Source organism: Gorilla gorilla, chromosome 1 (genome assembly GCF_029281585.2).
Source record: "Gorilla gorilla gorilla isolate KB3781 chromosome 1, NHGRI_mGorGor1-v2.1_pri, whole genome shotgun sequence".
NCBI lineage: Eukaryota > Metazoa > Chordata > Mammalia > Primates > Hominidae > Gorilla > Gorilla gorilla.
In genome coordinates this window covers 183544760-183565312 of record NC_073224.2, presented here as the reverse complement: position 1 = coordinate 183565312, position 20553 = coordinate 183544760, and positions in this window count along the sequence as shown.

Here is a 20553-nt window from a genome sequence, read left to right as displayed (position 1 = left end):
AGCTATCCCTGAGTCACACTGCCAGATACATCTACTCACAATGGAGATGTCTATGTCTAAAAGCCTGCAGGAGTATGGAGAATTCACCAAGGGACTGAATGTCAAATTGTGGAACTCTTTGCCAGCTGAGTCATTTGGGGACCTTGGGTAGGACATGCAGCTCCCAAGAAGAGCACCCTTTCCTACATTTGAGATTCTATTTCTCCCCATTTCTTCTCCCCAATTCCTGTGGGCTGCTGCCCACAGGAGCTGCTGCTCCCTACTGTCTGCCTCCTGCTGGGATGCCAGTACACCTCTTTCCCGTGATCGACCTTGCTAGCCCTGGTGGATTTCTTAGCACCAGCTCTCTGTCTGGACTGCCCAACAGAATCCCCAGGGAGCAAGCACACTTTGGCAGGTGAGTCCTTTGTAGTTGGACCACTCTATAACCAGTGTGTGAGCACAATTACCAGCACCCAGCCCCTCTCCATCCAACCTGTCCTACTGCCTCACCAAACTCAGACTCATACCTTCCCTCCCACCTGGCTCCCTGACCACTTCTACCCAACTCGGTTCAGGCAGGAGTGGTTACCTGGTTACCTTGGGTAACCAACATATTAAGACTTTTCATATCCTAATACAGAGCATTACTCAAACTGGATCAAGAGGCAAGAAAGTGAGATTGAAAGAATATGGACTTACTAAAACAAATATTTTGTTTGGCTATCCAACAAGCAAACATCTTTTTATACCCACTTTTTGTTGAAGGTGCAGGGAAACAGGAATATTCACACACCTGTAGTGGGAAATAAATGTTTATAAGTTTCCTGGGGGGGTGGGGCAAGTTGACAATATAATATATTGAAATGTCTTTGAAACCAAAATGCATTTTTAATCATCAATCTCACTTCTAGGAATTTATCCCAAGGAAGTAAAAATACACACAAAGATTAAACTACAAGGATGCTTACTGCAGCATTTTTAATATTAGTAAAAAGCTAGATATAACCTAAATATTTAGCAATGGAAGATCAGTTAAATAAACAGTTCATTCATAAAATGAAATACTATGCAGTCTTTTTAAATGATACAGAAATATGTTTATAGATGCAGAAAGACATTTATGATATATCGTTAAGCAGAAAAGCTGGTTACAAATATATACATGGGGAAAAAATGTCTGGAAAGACATACCAATGTGATTGTAGCTCTTATATCTGAATGGCAGAATTTATGGATAATTTTTATTTTTTTACTTATCAGTATTTTCTCAATTTTAGATAATATGCCTTACTTGTGTAATAGAAAATAAAATAAAATAAAATTTGCTTTTTTAAAGGGTAGGGACATGGTATTCACACAGACTTGGGTTCAAATCCCAGCTAGACCACCAATTAGCAGTGTGACCACAGAGACATTACTTACATCCCCTGAGCTTCAGTTTCTTCATATCCAATATGGGTATAAGGGCACTTTCCTCATGAGGTGGTCTTGAGGTTTACATGTGAAAGCATTAATCAAGTGCTTGACGCAGGGTAGGTACTGAGCTACATTTTTCCCCTTTCTTCCTGGATGTCCAAAAATAACTGAGGTAACCATTTACAAGTACGACATGGTCAAACACGCCAAGTCATGTAAAATGTAGATCCGGAAATTATGAGAGACTAGTATTTAGTGCTTCAGCCTAACTCTTTTCTCTCTGATCTCCCCAGCCCCATGCAGTGCGGCGGCAGATGCAGAGATTCCCGTTATTAACCAAGGTGTCTTGAAGGTTCGGAGGCCATCCAGGTGGAATAAAGCAGGCTGTGTTACCCAGCCCCATCAGCAGGTGGGGCCGGTCTCACCTGGTGTCTTCATTCAGCCTGGCACACCTCCTCACCAGGCATCAGGCTGTATGTCATAAGGGGCTATTCCGTCAGTTACTGCACATGTTTGAGACTCTCACTCTACCTGCTCCCACCTCAATCCAGTTCCCGTTTGTGCCTCCTCCTCCACTTACAGTCTCACTCTTACCACTTAGGATTTTAGCCTCTTCATAGGGGAACTTCGTTGTCTATTAGGAATGTCTGGAATTTGTCCTGCCTTCCCCCAACTACTCATTCATTTCCTCACCAAACTTTATGACTACCTAATGGGTGCCAAGCTTTGTGCTAGGACTCAGAGATCAATCAGAGACAGCAGACCCTGATCTTGGGGGAGCCGCACAGCCTGCCCCAAGGCCTCAGGTGGGGAAAACAGACTGGAACACAGACCATAACCAATAGCTATTATAACACAGCACTACAATGCTGTGTTATAGTAACTATTATCATTAGAATCTTTATATAACACTTGTTATATACCAGGAGCTGTTCTAAGCACTTTATATATGTTAAGCTTAATTATTACAACTTATCTATATGAGATAGGTTAAAATTATCTCTATTTGATTGATAAAGGAATTGAGGCACAGAGCAGTTAAGTAACTTGCCCAGGATAGCACAGTTGGTAAATGGCAGAACCAAGATTTGAACTGAGCCTCCTTTACACTCTTAAAAATGACAGGATTCTAAAGAGGTTTTGTTTATGTGGGTCATGTCTAGTGATATTTATCAAGTCAGAAATTAGAGAACTTTTAAAAACATTTATCGATTCCCTTAAAATAACAAAAATAAACCTATTACATGTTAATCTAAATAATAAATTTTAATGAAAAAAAATCCGTAGCAAAATTAGTAAGAAGAATGCCATTGTTTCACATTTGCAATATCTTTAATGTCTGACTTATTAACATACAAAGCAGATTCACATATCTTTTGCAGTCAGCCTATTGTCATGTGTTATTTGATTAAAGGATATGAAGAAACCTGGCCTCACACAGTCACGAAGTTGAATAAGGGAGAAGTATTTTAATAATCTATTCAGATAACTGTGGACATTCCTCTTTGATAGTACACCAAAACTTGACAAGTGGTGGATTTTTAAAGGGTCACTGCCATGTGGAATCTGAAACCAGCTCACAGTGAACGATACAAGTTTTCCAAAATCCCAGTTTTTCATTTGAACTCTCAAATTTTATAATTGGCCGTACATGCTGTCATTTGTTTTCCTTGAAGTTACAGCTCTGACTTCAACATTTAAATATATATATGTGTGGGTGGATGTGTGTGCGGGTGTGTGTGGGTGTGTGTAGGTGTGTGTGTGTGTGCAGGTGTGTGTCTGCCAACTACCCATGGCTGAATAACTGCAGTGTGTCTGTCAATCGTTCTTTCCAGGAAAATGGTTTTCCATGGAGAAAATGGCTACTTCAGCTCCCAACTCACTCACTCACTCCGGTGCTTTTCCTTGAGACCACCACTGTGCTTTTGTAGGCAACAGAAAAGCTTTACCCATACTCTTATCTCACCACACCAATCATTAAAAAGACAGGCCAGACACTCGAAGGCTGAAGTTTAATAAATTTGATCATTTGTATTGCTTCATCAAGGACATTAAGTGAAACTGACTTTTTTCTTCCTACCATGCACATGTGGTGGTGAATAATACAATAACTACTGCAGTTTGCTACCACTACCTTGATCCAAACTAAAGCACCAGCTGTTTACCACTGTTGCTTTTACACCATCAGTTTAAACATCAACCAATGAAAAGGGAAAATTACATCTTAGTAGCATTATAAAAATAGTTCTGATCTCATGAACCTCTAAAAGTACCTCAGGTTCCTCCAGGGTCCTCAGGCCACGCTGAGAACCATGGCTCTATACTATATAATCCAGGATAAACCTGGGGCTATGTCAGCTTCTCACCGATCAAAGTTCAGATTAAAGCCCAACCCTGAGCCCAGAGGCCTTGGGATCTGGACAATCTTTCTTTGGCCAGCCCTTGTCCCTCATCTCTCAGAGCTAGGCCGAGTCTCTTGAACTCCAAGCTCTAGCTTAGATTCTCACTGAAGACCATCTATCCCTCAAGTCAGACCAACCATAGGCTAGACAAAACCTCAGTTCACCTCACCCTTAAGACACTCATTAGACTTCTAGCCACTCAGGGAAAGAAAAGAGAGGAGAACTCCCATCTGGAGCCCTTACTGCGTGCCAGGCATGACATTCTTTAATTCAACTCTCATCACCTCCACTCTGCTAGCAAAGAAACTGAGGCTCAGGGAAGCAGGGTGCCCACGCAGATCTGTCTGACATGAAAGCTAAGCCTTGGTGCCGCCTTCTGGTCAATTCCCACAGTCTCATTCCTGGCCCTGCCTGGACTTCCTCCCCTTCGTGTCTGCTGGCTGGTAAGGTTCCAGCATGCCTCACAACCAAAATTTCCTGAAATGAGAAAATTCCCAGCACCAGCGGTTTTAATCATCCAGTGTCTGAATTCCTAATAGTCACAAATCACTCAGATGTTGGAAACTATGAGACACACCACTCTCCGGAACAGATCATTGATAAAGTCTGAGCTGGGTTCACTTCTGCCATTGTTGGAGACCAGGCGGCGCAGGCTCTCCTTTGGGGAGTATTTCCACCGAAGCTGATGGTTCGTCATCTCTGTCTGTGTCCTGCACACGGGAGTTGACATCCTCTGGCCCCTGCCTCTTCCTCAGCACCAGGGGCTCCCTGGAAGAGCCAGGGCCCATTCAAAAAAGTCACAAAACAACTCCCCAGGATGTGACCAGGATAAGAATCACATCCTAAGATTCAGCTTCAGGAAAGTTTATCCCAAAATAAACCCAACACTGAAGTAAATAAAGCATTAGGAATATTTTGGGAGAGCAATTTCACAGAACTACAAAAAAGGAAAAAAGATGCTATTGTCAACAGCCTTTGTTCAGACATTCTGTATTTCTGGCACATCTTGTTAAGTGGCGGTTTTGTATCTGACATTTATGCAAGGGGGAAATGACCCATGTTTATGAAAATTATACCATTTCTTCTAAGGGTAAGAGTGTCCTTTAAGCACTGGTTTGAGATAGGCAGAGAGTTTGATGAGGATTCAAGGTTGTGATGATTAAAGCCAGGGTAGGAGGAACATGTAATTTGTGCAAAAGAACCCGGAGAACAACAGCAAAGGGAGAACTCTGTTGAATATATACAAAGGGGACGCTGCTTTGCAGTCTTGTTTCCCTAGGAGGAAGAGGGAACACAAACAGAAAGTTTTTATGATTTCACAGAACAAGAGAAGGCTCAACACTTGGCATAACAAAAGGTAAAATGTTTGGGATAATGGACACCAACTAAGCCTTATCTCCACTTGCACATTCAACCAAAACAAACAGATTCTATTAGTATCAGCTTCACTAACGTGATTGCATTCATCCATTCATCCAATATTTAACAAATACTGTGTATTATACCCCGCTAAGCACTGGGAATGCCACAGTGATGAAAACACAGTCTGTGCCCTCGAGAAGCTCCTAGGACAGCGAGAAAAACAGATCTGTGAAGAGGCGATGATAAGAAGGTAATGAGTGCTCTAAATTTTGATGGGAGGCCGGATGTGGTGGCTCACACCTGTAATCCCAGCACTTTGGAAGGCCAAGGAGGGCAGATCACCTGAGGTCACGAGATCAGACTGGCTAACACAGCCAAACCCCATCTCTACTAAATATATATATATATATGTATTAGCTGGGTGTGGTGGCATGCACCTGTAGTTCCAGCTACTCAGGAGGCTGAGGCATGAGAATTGCTTGAACCTGGGAGGCAGAGGCTGCAGTGAGCTGAAATTGCACCATGCACTCCAGCCTGGGCAACAGAGGGAGACTCTGTCTCTAAATTAATTAATTAATTTAATTAATAAAATAAAATAAATGTTGATGAGGAAGTAGGAATCCAGGGAGACTTCCTAGTGATAATGACAGCTGACCTCAAAATCCCAGAGAGGATGGTGGCTGGGATTTTCACAGAAGGAGATTGATGCTGATGGTCATTCCAAAGATATCAATCAATAACTTTCTTCAGTCTTTTATCTTCAGTGCATTTATCACTCCATTTAAATTTTCCAGAATTGGTAAAACTTCTATGGGCCTTAATTTAAATATGATAAGCAATAATTTGTTACATTTGACTTAGGAAAACTGCATGATCCAGTGGTGACAAACCACAGGTCTGGGGACAGGCAGACCTGGGGTTGAGTTCTGCCACTGCCACTTGCCAGCTGTGGGCACATCACTCACCCTGTCAGGTCCATGCCCACCTCACAGGGATGTTACTAGAAATAACATGAGGCAATTGAAGCATCTGGCACCTAATAACATTCTGTTCTTCCCCTGAGATCCTGTGACCACATCACAAACATCCCCCAGTTCCACGGGTGACTGTTTATCATAACCCCACAGCCTTCCTTCATCCCAGCTGCCACCATCTCTCACCTGTGCTATGTGATAGCCTCTGGACTTTTGTCCCCACTTCCTGCCTCGGTCCGCTTTGGTCTGTTTTTCACAAAGCAGCCAAAAATGCTTGAAAATGCGTGGTGCTCATGCCTTTCCTCTGCTTCACACCCTCCCACGATTCTCCCTTGACCTCTGATAAAGTCGAAACTTTAGAACAGCTTTCATGGCCTTAATTGTTCAGCCCCTGCTCCCCTTTCAGCCTGGTCTGCCTCCCGCTACCCCATTCCACTCCATGCTCATGTTTGTCCACGGACTTCTGCCTGGAACACCATCCCTGCTGCACACCTCTTCTGCATGCTAATGCCTCTCCCTTCTCAGTGCTTCCTGGAGGAAGCCCTATGCTTTGATGCTTCTTCCAGGAAGCAACCCATGATTTCTGACCACCACAACCACGCCAAGCAACACTGGATTCAATGCTCCCTCTCTGTCCTTCCTACCTTCCATTTTTTCCCCATTTATCACAGTCTGTTACAATCTACTTCTCCATATCCATCACTAGATAGTCATTTCTTAGGAATAGCTTTTGAAGCTTTTATCCCATGTCTGACCTATTTTGAATGAATGAATAATCTCACAGTGAATGAATGGCAGGGATGAGATTAAAACTCAGGTCAATCTGATCCCCAAACGTATGGGTTCCCATCATCCCAGTTGAAACCTAACTAAAAACTGAAGTAGTGCCATCCCCCCTCCACTGCCCCACACCCCCAATGGGTCTGCTCCCACCAGCCCCCCACCCTGCCCCCCACCACACACACACACACACACACACACACACACACACACACACACATCCCTAGCTTAGGGTCCCTCTATTTGGCATGGACTCATTTTCTGCCAGGAATGCATATCTTCCTTGCAGGCTGAGGCACTATATGGACTGTACTAAAAACACTCAACCCACTGATTCTGGTGAAATTATTTTGGAGTGACAGGGATAGGCAGGGGCTTTCCTGGGCTCAGGACTCTAGCTGGGGAGTGGCAAAAGCCACAGTGCAACTCAACTCAGGAGAAAATAAATGCCTGGAAATTTGAGCCAGCTGTTTTTTTCTTACTCACCAAAGTGCATTGAGTCAACCCTTGATCTTTTGTCAATATTTGCGGACTGAAAACACGACAAACCACCCCCTGTGCCGCTCAGAGTGTAGACACTGACTGATGGGACCAGGTACAAAATCCCCTGGGACAAAACAGAACTTTCATAACTGGCTGTAGAGTTATTGTTTTTGCCTTTTGGAAGCTTCCACCTTGTGACGGGAAGAGCACTGTCAGCCCAACACAGAAACTCTGCCGCCTGGAGTCACGTGGATCCAGATGCGAAGGGACTCCAATGTCATGCTAAGGAGTTTGGGTAATAACAATGATAAAATGCACTTATTGAGGTAGTGTTTAATGTGTTTAATGTATCTTCTTTACACGTGTTTAATGTATCTTCTTTAATCCTGAAGGCTAAGAATTTGTACAGCCACATTACAGATTTGAAAAATGATGTGAAGAGAAGCTAAGGGATTTGCCACTGCCACTCAGCTGCCAAGGATCAGAGGCAGGATTCTAGTCTGTCCCCTTGGTTCCATCACCCCTGCCTCCCCCTGGGCCCAGCCACCATCACCTCTCCCGGGGGGAGCTCCTAATTGTTCTCCCTTCCTCTTGTGCCCTCCTCCAAACTATCTCCAGCCAAAGTGATCTTTAACAATGTAAATCCAGTTATATCACTCTTTCCATTGTAACAGACATTACTTCTACTTCTCAACGTCCATCCTCCAACCATTGTCCAGTGATGCAGGCAGAATTCCCTCCCTCAGGAGGTGAGTCGACCCAGTAGTGCCACTGGCTCTGCAACAGGAATTGGTTAGCAGGGCTTTGCATCTCCTTGGCCACAAACATTGGGCAGGTGTGGAAAAAGGCCATCAGCTAGATGCTCAAGATTGAATTCTGAGATTGTGGGGGTGATGCTCTTGCTCTCATCCCTGTCTGCAGGTAGCCATCCTGTGACCCTGGAAGAAACCAGCCCAAGGAAGGTGCTAACCTACAGAAGAAGGACATGGCCAGGGTAATCACATAGACCCGGAGTTGAAGCCCTGACTGCACCACACCCGAAGCCTCCCCACCTTTCAACCTCTCGGTGATGGTGAACCAATAAACTCTTTTTATTGTTCAAGCCAGTGTGAGGTAGGTTCGCTATAACTTGCTGCAGAAAGTCTCCTGAGTGATTCAGATGCCTGTTGGTGCTCCTGGAATTGCATCCAGATGCCCTACCTTAGTATTAAAGTCTCACTCAACTGTAAGATCAATGAGTGGGGAGGGTGAGGGCTAGATTTTCATTGACCCTGGTGTTGCCAGCCCCTGCTAGACATCAATCTGGCACAAAGCAGACAATGTTCATTTTTTTTTCCTTGAAGGAGTAAACCCAGGTCTCTCTCCAGTGTCTTATCAGCCTCCCAAAGGCGGGGAATCCCACTGGGGTCCCTGATCACCTTCCAGAGTCACCTCTCTGCAACCAGCTGCATTTTGCTAGAATCGGCCTTGCTGTCCCCTTCCCCATCAGCGTCCTCATGGAGACCACCACGAGGGAGGGGCCAGCGGGTCTGAACTTGAGGCTATGTCTAGCAGTGTGTCTGAGCTCCAGGTACCCAGGAGGGGGCCATGGCCGAGTGATGCCCAGGGCACAGGATGGTGCAAGCAAGATGTAAACAAGATGCAAACAAGATGGTGCAAGGAGATGCAAACAAGATGTTTGCAAGGAGATGTTTGCAACAAGATGTTTGCAAAGAGATGTTTGCAACAAGATGTTTGCAAGGAGATGCAAACGAGGTGGTGCAAGGAGAGCCTCCAAAACAACCTGGAATTCACACAAGTAAATGGGAGGGGCCTCAGAGCCATTGTGATTTGGGCAGCAATAAGTATGACCAGCAGGGTGACCAGTGGACCATGAGAAACATCCACATGTGGGTCCAAAGAACATTGCATTCCTTTGTTTATCTAACCCACATCCTCCTTCCTGTCTTAGGGCCTTTGCACTGCCCTTTCCTTGGACTGATTACCCAGTTACTCTACCTCATGACCAACCTCTGTCTTAATTCTCTGCAGAGTGCTTATCAATGGCTGACTGCATTTGTTTGCTTTTGTTTCTCTGTCCATGACAGCAAGGACCTTGATTGTCTTATTTATCACTACTTCTCTCATATCAAAAATCCCTCCATAGTCCTGGCTCAGCAGCTCTTGCCTATAATCCCAGCACTTTGGGAGGCTGGGAAAGGAGGATTGCTTGAGGCTAGGAGTTTGAGACTAGCAACATAGCAAGACCCCATTAAAATAAAATAAAATAAAAATTAGCCAGGTGAGGTGATGTGTGTCTGTAGTCCCAGCTACTGAGTGGGGCTGGGGTGGGAAAACCACTAGAGCCTGGGAGGTTGAGGCTGCAGTAGGCCCTGATCACAACGCTGCACTCCAGCCTGGGTGACAAAGCGAGACCCTACCCCCCCACCAACAAAAAACAAACAAAAACAAAAACTCCCCCTATAAACACACATTAAATAAATGAACAGCCCTGCCCCCTCCCACTCAGAGGCCCACCCCCTTCAATTGCGAACTTGGTCCCATCAGTCAGGTACCATTCAGATGTGATCTCCACACAGGGGCCTCCACCTCCCTCATCCCGAGTAATCCCTCCTCCCCCAACTCACTTATTTCCTTCATGCCCTTTACGGCAATATAAAATTATCTCATGTATTTGTGTTTACTTGTTTGTTATCTGCTTTCTCCTGTGAATGTAAACTATATCTTTCCTTGTCCCCAGGGGAGATCACTTCCAGACTTTAAGTAGGTGCTCAATAAACTTTTGTGGCTGGAATGAACAGCAAGGGAGAAAATGAATCTCCAGGGCTCTGGAACCAGTGGGCATAAGAAGATAAAGAAAGAATCCTAGTTGATTTCAGAGTAATTCTGTGAGGTAAACAGGATGGTTTTTTCTACCATGGCTGTTGAGAGATGAGGAAGGCAAAGTTTACAATGTTGTGACCTCATCAAAATAGCTTGTCTGGTGAAGTCCACATTTGAACTTGAGTCTGATTCCTTTTCCAGTTCCTTTTCTTCTGAATCATGCAGCTTTCCTGTTGAAACTCATCTACATAGATACTAAAAGTATCAGCAGTCTCCTCTCTGCAAATCACTCCAAATTCTCGCAAGGTGGAGCCCGGCTGTTTGAGAAGCCATCACTGAATCTCCTGATGTGTTGACCCTCACAGTGCTGCAGTTATATCACTTTCATGAGGCACCAGCAACCAATAGCAGCTTGGCATTGTAAAAGTTTCTCCGTGCCTTCATGCTACAGCCAGGCCTCTGGTTTCTCTCTTTCTCTCAATTATTACCTTAACCATGCCCTGGAGACCTAAGGAGCCGGTTTATTTTGACTGGGAGATTGTTAAACTGCAGGAGGCAAACCAGAGACAGTGCCAGGCTGTGATTTCCATTGCTCCACATGGCCAGGGGTTGCTGAGAATAGCCAAGGCTGCTTCCTGCTGGAGGAGGAAATGGCAGTTTCCTCAACTCCAGGAAACCTTACTTCCTCTCTGGTGCCTAGCTCCGTGTTAACCAATTAGACAGCTTCTTCCCACCCCAGACCCCAGAGACCTGGCCCAAGCCTGGAGAAGACATCCTGTTTCCCCTGAGGAAGTGGCCCAGATTGAAGGAGCCACTAGGGTATTTGAAGGGGGAGTGAGTAGGAAGTAGGGCAGGAAGGGGCTGACAAGTAGTAATAACAGTGGTATCCAGTGTCCGCTAAGAACCGCGCCCCCACTGCCACCCCCACTGCTTTGTCCTGACCCTCGGAGATCTCAATAAACTTGGCAAACTCTTACTGGCCTTTGTAGTCCAAAGTCTTCCCATGATCCCATCTCATCCTCAAGCTGGCTCCTCCATCCACCATCTCTCTTCTGTATACCATCCCAGTCCAAAAAACAATGCCGGCCCTTTCTTGGTTTCTACAGAAAACAGGCTCACACCACACATTCCAGGAGTTTAGGATGAGCACTAAATGGGCACCAGGCACCGTCACATTGCCTGGCAAATAGCCTCATGGAGACAGCTCTGGAGCCAGACTTCCTGGGTTCGAATCCTGCTTCATATCCTCTGTCCCCAGCTAGCTATGCCTTGTCGGGTGCGTCATTTAACTCCTCTGGGTCTCAGTTTTTCCTCTATTTCCCACTATCTATGGGAATAGTGGTAACTAGCCCTTCAGGGTTATAGGAAGATGCAATGAGACAAAGCCCTGGGCTTGTAGCTCAGTACTCAGTGATGGCCATTATTGTTTTACTCTGCTTCCTCCTCCGTTTCAGAAGCAGGGAAAAAAACCCACAAAACCCTCTCCTTGTCTCTTGAAGAATAATAGCACCCTTTCAGGGAAAGGGTACTAATGAAATAATTTATTATCTCATTTTTTTAAATAAACTTCATATCTTAGAATAGTTTTAGACTCACAGGAAAAATTGCTGAGGTAACAGAGAATTCCCAGATACTTCACACCCAGTTTCCCCAAATCTTAACATCGTGTGTGAATGCGGTACATTAGTTAAAATTAATGAACCAATATTAATATACTATAATTAACTAAAGCCCATGGTTCCTCCTTAGGTTTTACATAATGTCTTTCTTTCTCTCTTTCTTTTCTTTTCTTTTCTCTTCTCTTTTCCTTTCTTTTTCTTTCTTTCTCTCTCTCTCATTTCTTCCTTCCTTCCTTTTTGAGACGAAGTCTCCCTCTGTCACACAGGCTGGAGTGCAGTGGTACGATCTCAGCTTACCGCAACCTCCGCCTCCCAGGTTCAAGCAATTCTCCTGCCTTAGCCTCTCGAGTAGCTGGGATTACACCGCCACCATGCCCAGCTAATTTTGTGTATTTCTACTAGAGATGGGGTTTCACCATGTTGGTCAGGCTGGTCTCAAACTCCTGACCTCAGGTGATCCACCGCCTCGGACTTCCAAAGTGCTGGGATTACAGGAGTGATTTCTGTTCCCAGATCCCACCCAAGATACCACATTATATTTAGTTATTAAGTCTCTTCAGGATCCTCTGGCCTGTGACAGCTCCTTGTTTTCATGACCTTGACAGTTTTGTGGAGTATTGGCCAGGTATTATGAAGAGTGTCTCTCAATTAGGTTTTGTCTCATGTTTTTGTTTTGACTAGATAGACTGGGGTCTGGGGCTGAAGAACACCACAGAGGTGACATTTTGGTACATACTATAGACATGACTTATCACTGCTTATGTTGACCTGATTACCTGGCTTAGGTCATGTTTGTCAGGTTTCTCCACTAACGTTACTTTTTTTTTTCCTCCGTCTATACCGCATTCTTTAGAAGGAGGTCACTATGTACAACACACATTTAAGGATTAGGGAGTTATACTCCATCTCCCACAGGGTAGAATATCTATGTAAATGATTTGAAATTCTGCTGCACAAAAAAATTGTATATTCTCCCCTATTAGTTTATTTCTTTAATTATCTATTTATATCAGTATGGACTCATAGGTATTTATTTTATACTTTGTATTATAATGCTATATTATTATTATTATTATTATTAGTATTAGTATTAGTATTATTTGGAGACAAGGTCTTGCTCTGTAGCCCAGGCCAGAGTTCAGTGGTGCGATCTCAGCTCACTGCAATCTCTGCTTTCTGGGCTCAAGCAATCCTCTCATCTCAGCTCTGCCAAGTAGCTGGGACTACAGGGATACACCACGATGCTCAGCTAATTTTTAAATTTTTTGTAGAGATGAGATCTCACTACATTGCCCAGGCTAGTATCAATCTCCTGGGTTCAAGCCATCCTCCTGCCTTGGCCTCCTGAAGTGCTGGGATTACAGGCGTGAGCCACCATGCCCAGCTACCTTATTTATTTTGTTGTTCAAATGTTCCAGCTTTGGCAATTGGGAGCTCTTTCAATTAGTTATTCCATCACGTTGATACACCCATATCATTGTTTTTGTTTTGCTTTGCTTTTGAGAAATTGCTAACTTTCTGTTACTAGGAGATGCTCTAGGATCGTCTTATAAACGTCTGGCCCCAGTCATAGACTCAGCCATTTCTCCAAGAATTGCTGGTTTCTTGTACTGCACCATAGTACTGAAAACCAAAATATGGATTCTGGGTATACTTGCAGCTACTGAGATGTCATTGCTTCTAGGCTCTCTCAGCTGACAGAACCAGGAAATATATATGTGTGTATACTAACCTGTGTATATATCCATGTCTATACATTTTCTATATATAAACATCTGTATCTATATTAAGCTAAACATGATTCACACTGTACCTCCAACTCGAACCCATTATCATGTAGCTCATTCTAGCTTCCTCCTCTTGCTTATCTATGCACTCCCCTCTAAGAGCAAAAAACCTGGCTTCCACCATCCACCATCTTTGTATTTATTTGTTCAGTCCCAGCATACCTGTACAGCAGTATCATAATTGTTAACCCATATCCCACAGGAAACAACTTTTCAACTAGAGTACAGTACTTATATATACTTTCTTTTGCCTTTAATTTTATAGACTCTATTTCCAAAATTACTTAGGTCCACAACAATTTCATCCACCCCATCGCTGTGGTTGTTTTATACATTTGTGATACAATTAGATTGTTTTATCACTTTATGCATCTGGTCCTGGGTTCCCTTGACATCCTAAATGGTTATTTATTTATTTATTTATTTATTTTGAGACAGAGTTTCGCTCTGGTTGCCCAGACTGGAGTGCAATGGCGCGATCTCAGCTCACCGCAAACTCTACCTCCTGGGTTCAAGCAATTCTCTTGCCTCAGCCTCCCGGGTAGCTGGGATTATAGGCGCATGCCACCATGCCCAGCTAATTTTGTATTTTTAGTAGACATGGGGTTTCTCCATGTTGGTCAGGCTGGTCTCAAACTCCTGACCTCAGGTGATCCACCCACCTCAGCCTCCCAAAGTGCTGAGATTACAGGCATGAGTCACCGCGCCCAGCCCTAAATGGTTTTTTAAATTCATTTGAATACAAAAGGTTCACTGTGTGCTGTGAAGTTCTATAAGTTTTCATAAATGCCTGTTGTCATATATCCACAATTGCAGTATCATTCATAATGGTTTCACCACTCTAAAAGATTCCCTGTACCTCATCTGTTCAGTACTCCCCCAAATCCCTGACAACTGCTTATCTTTTTACTCCCATTACAGTTTTGCTGTTTCTAGAATGGCATACACTTGGAATTGTACACTATGCAGCCTTTTCAGACTCTTTCTTCATTTAGCAATACACATCTAAGATTCATTCATATTCTCTCACAGCTTGATAGCACCTTATTTTTTGAATCATGAAATAGTATTCCATTGTGTATATGTACCACCATTTGTCCACCAATTCACTTATTGAAGGACATTTTGTTTCGTTGTTTTGTTTTGTTTCAGTTTTTGGCAATTATTAAAATAAAGCTGCTATAAACAATAGTGTGCAAGTTTTTGTTTGAACATTCGTTTTCAAATCAATTGGATAAATACCTAGGAGCATATTGCTAGATCATAGAGAAGGATTACATTTAGCTTTGTAAGAAACTGCCAAACTGTTTTCTCAAGTGGCTATACCATTTTGCATTCCCACAAGCAATGAATGAAAGTTCCTATTGCTCCACATCCTCATCAGCATTGAGTATTGTCAGTGTTTTGGATTTTGGCCATTCTAATAGGTGTGTAATGATATCTTGTGGTTGTTTTAACTTGCAATTCCCTAACGACAAATTATGTTGATCAACTTTTCACATGATCATTTCCCTTCCATACATCTTATTTGGTGAGGTGTCTGATTGCACCTTTTGCTCACTTTTTAATTGGATTGTTTGTTTTCTTATTGTTGGGTTGATGTGTCTTTTGTATACATTGGATATAAGTCCTTTCTCAGACATGTGTTTTGCAAATATTTTCTCCCATTCTATGGCTTGCCTTTTGACTGTCTCAATGGCGTCCTTCACAAAGCAGAATTTTTTAATGTTAATGAAATCCAAGTTACCAGCTTTTTCTCTCATGCCTTGTACCTTTGGTGTTGTAGCTAATGGCTTATCAGCAAACCTTGAATGATTTTAAATACATTATCTTATGGAATTATTACACCACTGCTCTTGGGCAGGGGATGTCATTTTCATTTCATAGAAGAAACAGCTTTCTGTCACATTTATCTCTGCAGGACCTTGAAACAGGGAAAAAGAGAGAATGGGTAAGCACCAAGAGAGAACATATAGGCAAAAGTAGGCCAAGGCAAACATTAAGAGGCTTCAAAGCTCCCTGTTCAGCCTTAAAATTCATGAGCATTTGACTATCTCTTCCACTAAATAGCTGTATTTGTTTTAATGTAAATATTATATTATTATTGCCAAGGTACACACACACACACACCACCACCGCCACCACCAATGTTTTGATAAAACTGGTGCTTCATTAGCAAACGCCATGTTTATTGATTGAGTGACTTTATATCCTCCAGCAGTGAAACACTTCTCTCAGGAATATTTGTACCTCAGTTTGGAAAGCAAACTAGACTGAAGGAAAGGGCAAGGTTGAGCACCTTGTCAAATGTCACACAGCTAGCAAGTGGCCGACCCAGGATTTGAGTCCTGAGTAAGTACAGTATATCTGCCAGCATACAGTGTCTGTGTCCTTGACCAGACACCGCCTGGCTCAGGGAGGCTGACACCATCTCCATTTCAAGGAGGCACACTTCTCCCTTCACCATTGACCTGGCCTTCCTCTGGCCTTCACAGCCCCTAGCGTCATACCATATCATTTAGGCTTCCCTCTCTCTTCAAAGCATGAATTAGGAAAGGGGGGAAAGCAACCCCAGGATCTGTCTGTCACGAATGTGGGAAAGAACCAGCCCTAGGGGGATGATAAAGACCTTGAAAAAAACAAACAAACAAAAAAAAGATTTTTCTTTATAATAAAAAACTTTTTATACTCAAACAATTTTTTGCTGAAATAACAATGCACATCACAAAACCTATTGAGGGAATGTATAATTATGCCAAATTAAACTGTGTAGAAGCGTCTCCCTGGCCATGAGAACCATTTATTTCTTGGTTCAGTTGTGTTCGATGGCTGGGGCTGGAGTAGCCACTGTTCTAAAAGAAGGAGCTTCTTGAGAGAAAGAGGTTGTTCTCTCAGAGGAATGGCCTTTGCCCTCCAGAGCTGGGATCTGACTGGCTCCTCTAGAAAAAGTGGGAGCTGCAGGAATGTCTCTGTGAGCGCCTGACCACAGAGCCTAGCACTGGGCCAAGCAGTCTCTTTGCCCCCACCCATCTCATCTGGATTGTATGCATTCAGCAAACATGCCCATGTATTGGGCATGAACCCCCCAACTCTACCCTCCTCCTAAGGGCTCAGTGACCTTAGAAGTGTTCCATTTGTCCCATATGCTGTCCTGGAGTCCAAGCCCTAAATTCAAGTCTCTTCTGCAATGATTAATTCTGTGATCTTGCTTGACATCTCTGCACCACTTTCCTCCCATCCATCTGTGAAACACGAGAGAGAGGCTTCCAGGTGGGCATGGAACAGGATGCTTTCACCTACATCATTTTAAGGAGATGGCTATTCTAGCAGAAAAAAATGACAAGGAAGTGACTATATCATCAAGACAAGTCTTTGAAGCTTACTGCAAAATCTTCTTGTCCTTTGGTGGCGAATGTTTCCTCTCAAATGTATGTAAAATTTGCTATGCTATGCACAATGTGCTAACTCAGTCAGTGTGGATGCCCTTTCCTTCCCTTTTTTTGCAACTGCTTCAGAGAACCCCCACCCACTTTTGTATGCCTCACTGCCTGGGACAAGGCAGCTTTACCCTGTGCCCCATTTAAGCCCTGAATCTCAATGCATCTTCAGGGAAAGCTTCAGAGTGACTGCTGCCATTCACTTTTCAAAGACCCCAAAATGGGGCTCCAAGCCTCAGTCCAATCAGCGTAACTAAGGGAAGGAGCTGGAACAACAGGGACTGTGGGAGATTAACCAGCTCTCCCACTGAGAGGCCAGGCAACCTGTGTTACTAAATCCTTCTACCGGATTAAGCCAGAGCCCACAGATCACCCACAGGCTTGAACAGATGTGACACAACGGGGCACTTTCTGGGCCTTGGTCCAAAGAAAGAGCTAAAAGTAGATGGTGCATGGGCACAAGGCACTTGTCACTCTCTCCCTTGTAGAGGCAGTGGGCCGTCTCAGAAAGAACATGAGTCAAAAGACCTGGTTAGCCCAGCTTGGCCATGTGCCAGCTGTTTGACCTTGAGTGAGTCATTTCACTGCTCTGGGCCTCCGTTCCTTCAATGGAAAAATGGAGCTCATTGTATGGATTTCACAGTCATGAAGGATTCTGAAATAATCAATCCAAATTTTATTTCTTCAAAGACCATCAAAATGAAACATGAATGGGATTGTCTCTGGCAGGATAAAGGCCTGGCATTAAGGATGAATCATGTCTGTGGCTTCCCTAACTCCTCCCCTCCTTCCTCAGTGCTCCTCGGTGCCTTGCACATGCTTCCCCCATAACACTCTGCTTCAGGAGTTCCTCTCCTGTAATTCGGCTTCTTGGAAACAGGGATTCTGCAACGTTTATCTCTGCTTTCCCACACCTGGCCACACATGAGTTCCTAAATATGTATATCCAACTAAATGCACTTTGCAAATGATACAACCCTCTGGTCATTGTCTACAGTCTAGGAGGGGAAATGGAACATATCCATAGATATTAACATATCTGTCAATATTAGCATATCAATGAACATATCTATCAAAATAGTCCATTTTCCCTCCTAGACTGTAGATACTTTGAGAGCAGGGGTCAGACCTACTTCATCCACGTATCTACCACAGCGCCAAACTAGACACACAGGTAATGTTCAGTCAGTATATGTGGAAAGCAAGGAGAAAGATGGGTATGTGGAAAGCAAGGAGAAAGATCTGAAGGGGAGAGAAAGAAATAGAAACTCCCCCTCCCCAACAGCAGCAGCTAACCCAGCCAGTTCACCTACCCACTCAGCCACTGGGCAGACCCATACTCTCACTCCTCTGCCTGAGACCAGAATTGAGATTGTTTTTAGTCTTCCTGGCCCAAAACTACAAAATCCACAAGGGCCAGCTATAATTTTTCTTTCCAGTAAGATTTTCCTGTACGATGTCTAAAGACTCAACAGTCACCCAAAGGTTCTGATTGCAATGGATTGTCAGGGTTACAGATCCCCTGTAGAATTTCTCTACTAAGATGGGTGAGAAGAAACCATCTTCCATTTGTTTGCCCTAGACACAATGCTGTTTTCAACCCGTTTCTTTGCCCATGTTGTCTCCTTTTGTCTAAGATGCCTTTTTTCAACCTCCAGACCATATCGTCACACTCTACAATTCCTCCCACCATCATGCTGATGGCAGCCAATTTGCCCAGCGGACTCGTACTTACCCTTCAAGATGCAACTGCAATGGAACCTCACTAGCATAGGAGGTGGCCTGCACAGGGGGCATACAGAACAGTTGCTAGGAGCCCTGACATTAGAGTTAAATCTCAACACTAGCCCATACAAGCTCTAAGACCTTGGGAAAGTCACTGCCCAATTCTGAGTCTCAGTTTGCCCATCTGTAAAATGGACAGGACAGCAAGCACCTTCTTCATAGGGTTGTTATAAGGAGTAAATTGGAGAAATGAATGTAAAGGGCTTGGCACAGTACTTGGCACATAGAAAGCTGTGAATAAATGGCAGCTGTAGGTGCGTATGAAATATTCCTTGTCTCCCAGATTGGATAAGGCACCCCTGCTCCCTACCCCCATGGCACCCTGTGCTTACTCCTGTAGTGGCCATTTATCGAACTGTTTTCATATCTGCTTATACTTGTGGCCCTAAGCTATGGAGAACTCACAGGCAGGAACTCTCTCTGTCTCATTATCCCCATGGTCCAGTACTAGGGCTGTTTATTGCATGAGTGAATGAATTAGTGGAATGAATAAATACATGAATAAATAGAGTGGATGAATATATCTCTAGGCTACATGGAGAGCAGTGCTGACTCTAAGCTCCACCAGGGCTGGAGATGGGGCTGCCAGAGTGGCTTAGGTCTGAACCATGCCTAGAATGCCACAGGAAGCCCATGAGGCCAAAGACCAGTGGGGACAGTGGGACTTAAAGGTAAATTTTTGTTATGGCTGAGCTTGCCCGTCACCCTCTCCCAAGGCCTGCCAGGTGACTAACCATCAATAAGTATTTGGTTGGAATTCAGAGATGCATTCATTCATCCAACTAATATGTATTGAGCCAGACAATGTTCCAGGAAATAGGGCATAGCCATGGATAAGATGGGTGTATTTCCAGGAGAGATGAAAGAAAGTGATTGGGTGTGGTGGCTCACACCTGTAATCCCAGCACTTTGGGAGGCCAAAGCAGGCAGATCAAAAGGTCGGGAGTTTGAGACCAGCCTGGTCAACATGGTAAAACCCTGTCTCTACTAAAAATACAAAAATTAGTGGGGTGTGGTGGTGGGTGCCTGTAATCCCAGCTACTCGGGAGGCTGAGGCAGGAGAATGGCTTGAACTCAGGAAGCGGAGGTTGCAGTGAGCGGAGATCATGCCACTGCACTCCTGCCTGGGTAACAGAGCAAGTCTCCATCTCAAAAAAAGAAAAAGAAAAAGAAAAAGAAAACAGAAAGAAAGAAATAAAATATGATTCCCTTTTGGATTATACGATGAGAGGTAACACAGGCCAATATCACCTATGGCTGTGGAAGTTGGAAGAGAAAAGAGGAGCAACAGACAGGGAGTCAGGAAACCCAGATTCTTATTTTTGCTGTCAGCACAGTCATCTCAACCAAGTCACTTGGCCTCTCTCTGCCCCTGGGACACATGACTTATACAGGGATGACCTATCTGCCCTACCCATCACAAGACCAGATATTCATACTGAGGATGATTGTAGAAAATGCTCTGGAGTCATGGAAAGAGGACAACTTTTTGGCTCTGTGAACTCAGATACGTCATTCATATCTCCAAAGCTGTACTTATTCATCTGTTAAATGGGGATAGCCATACACGCTTGGTCTACTTTGCAGAGTAACTGGAGGTCTTAACCTAGACCTTAGAAGGAAAAAAGGCTTTGTAAGAAATAAAGAACACTGACAGTGTAACTGTCTGGTGTAGACCTGTAGTTAATCTACTCACCCCTCAA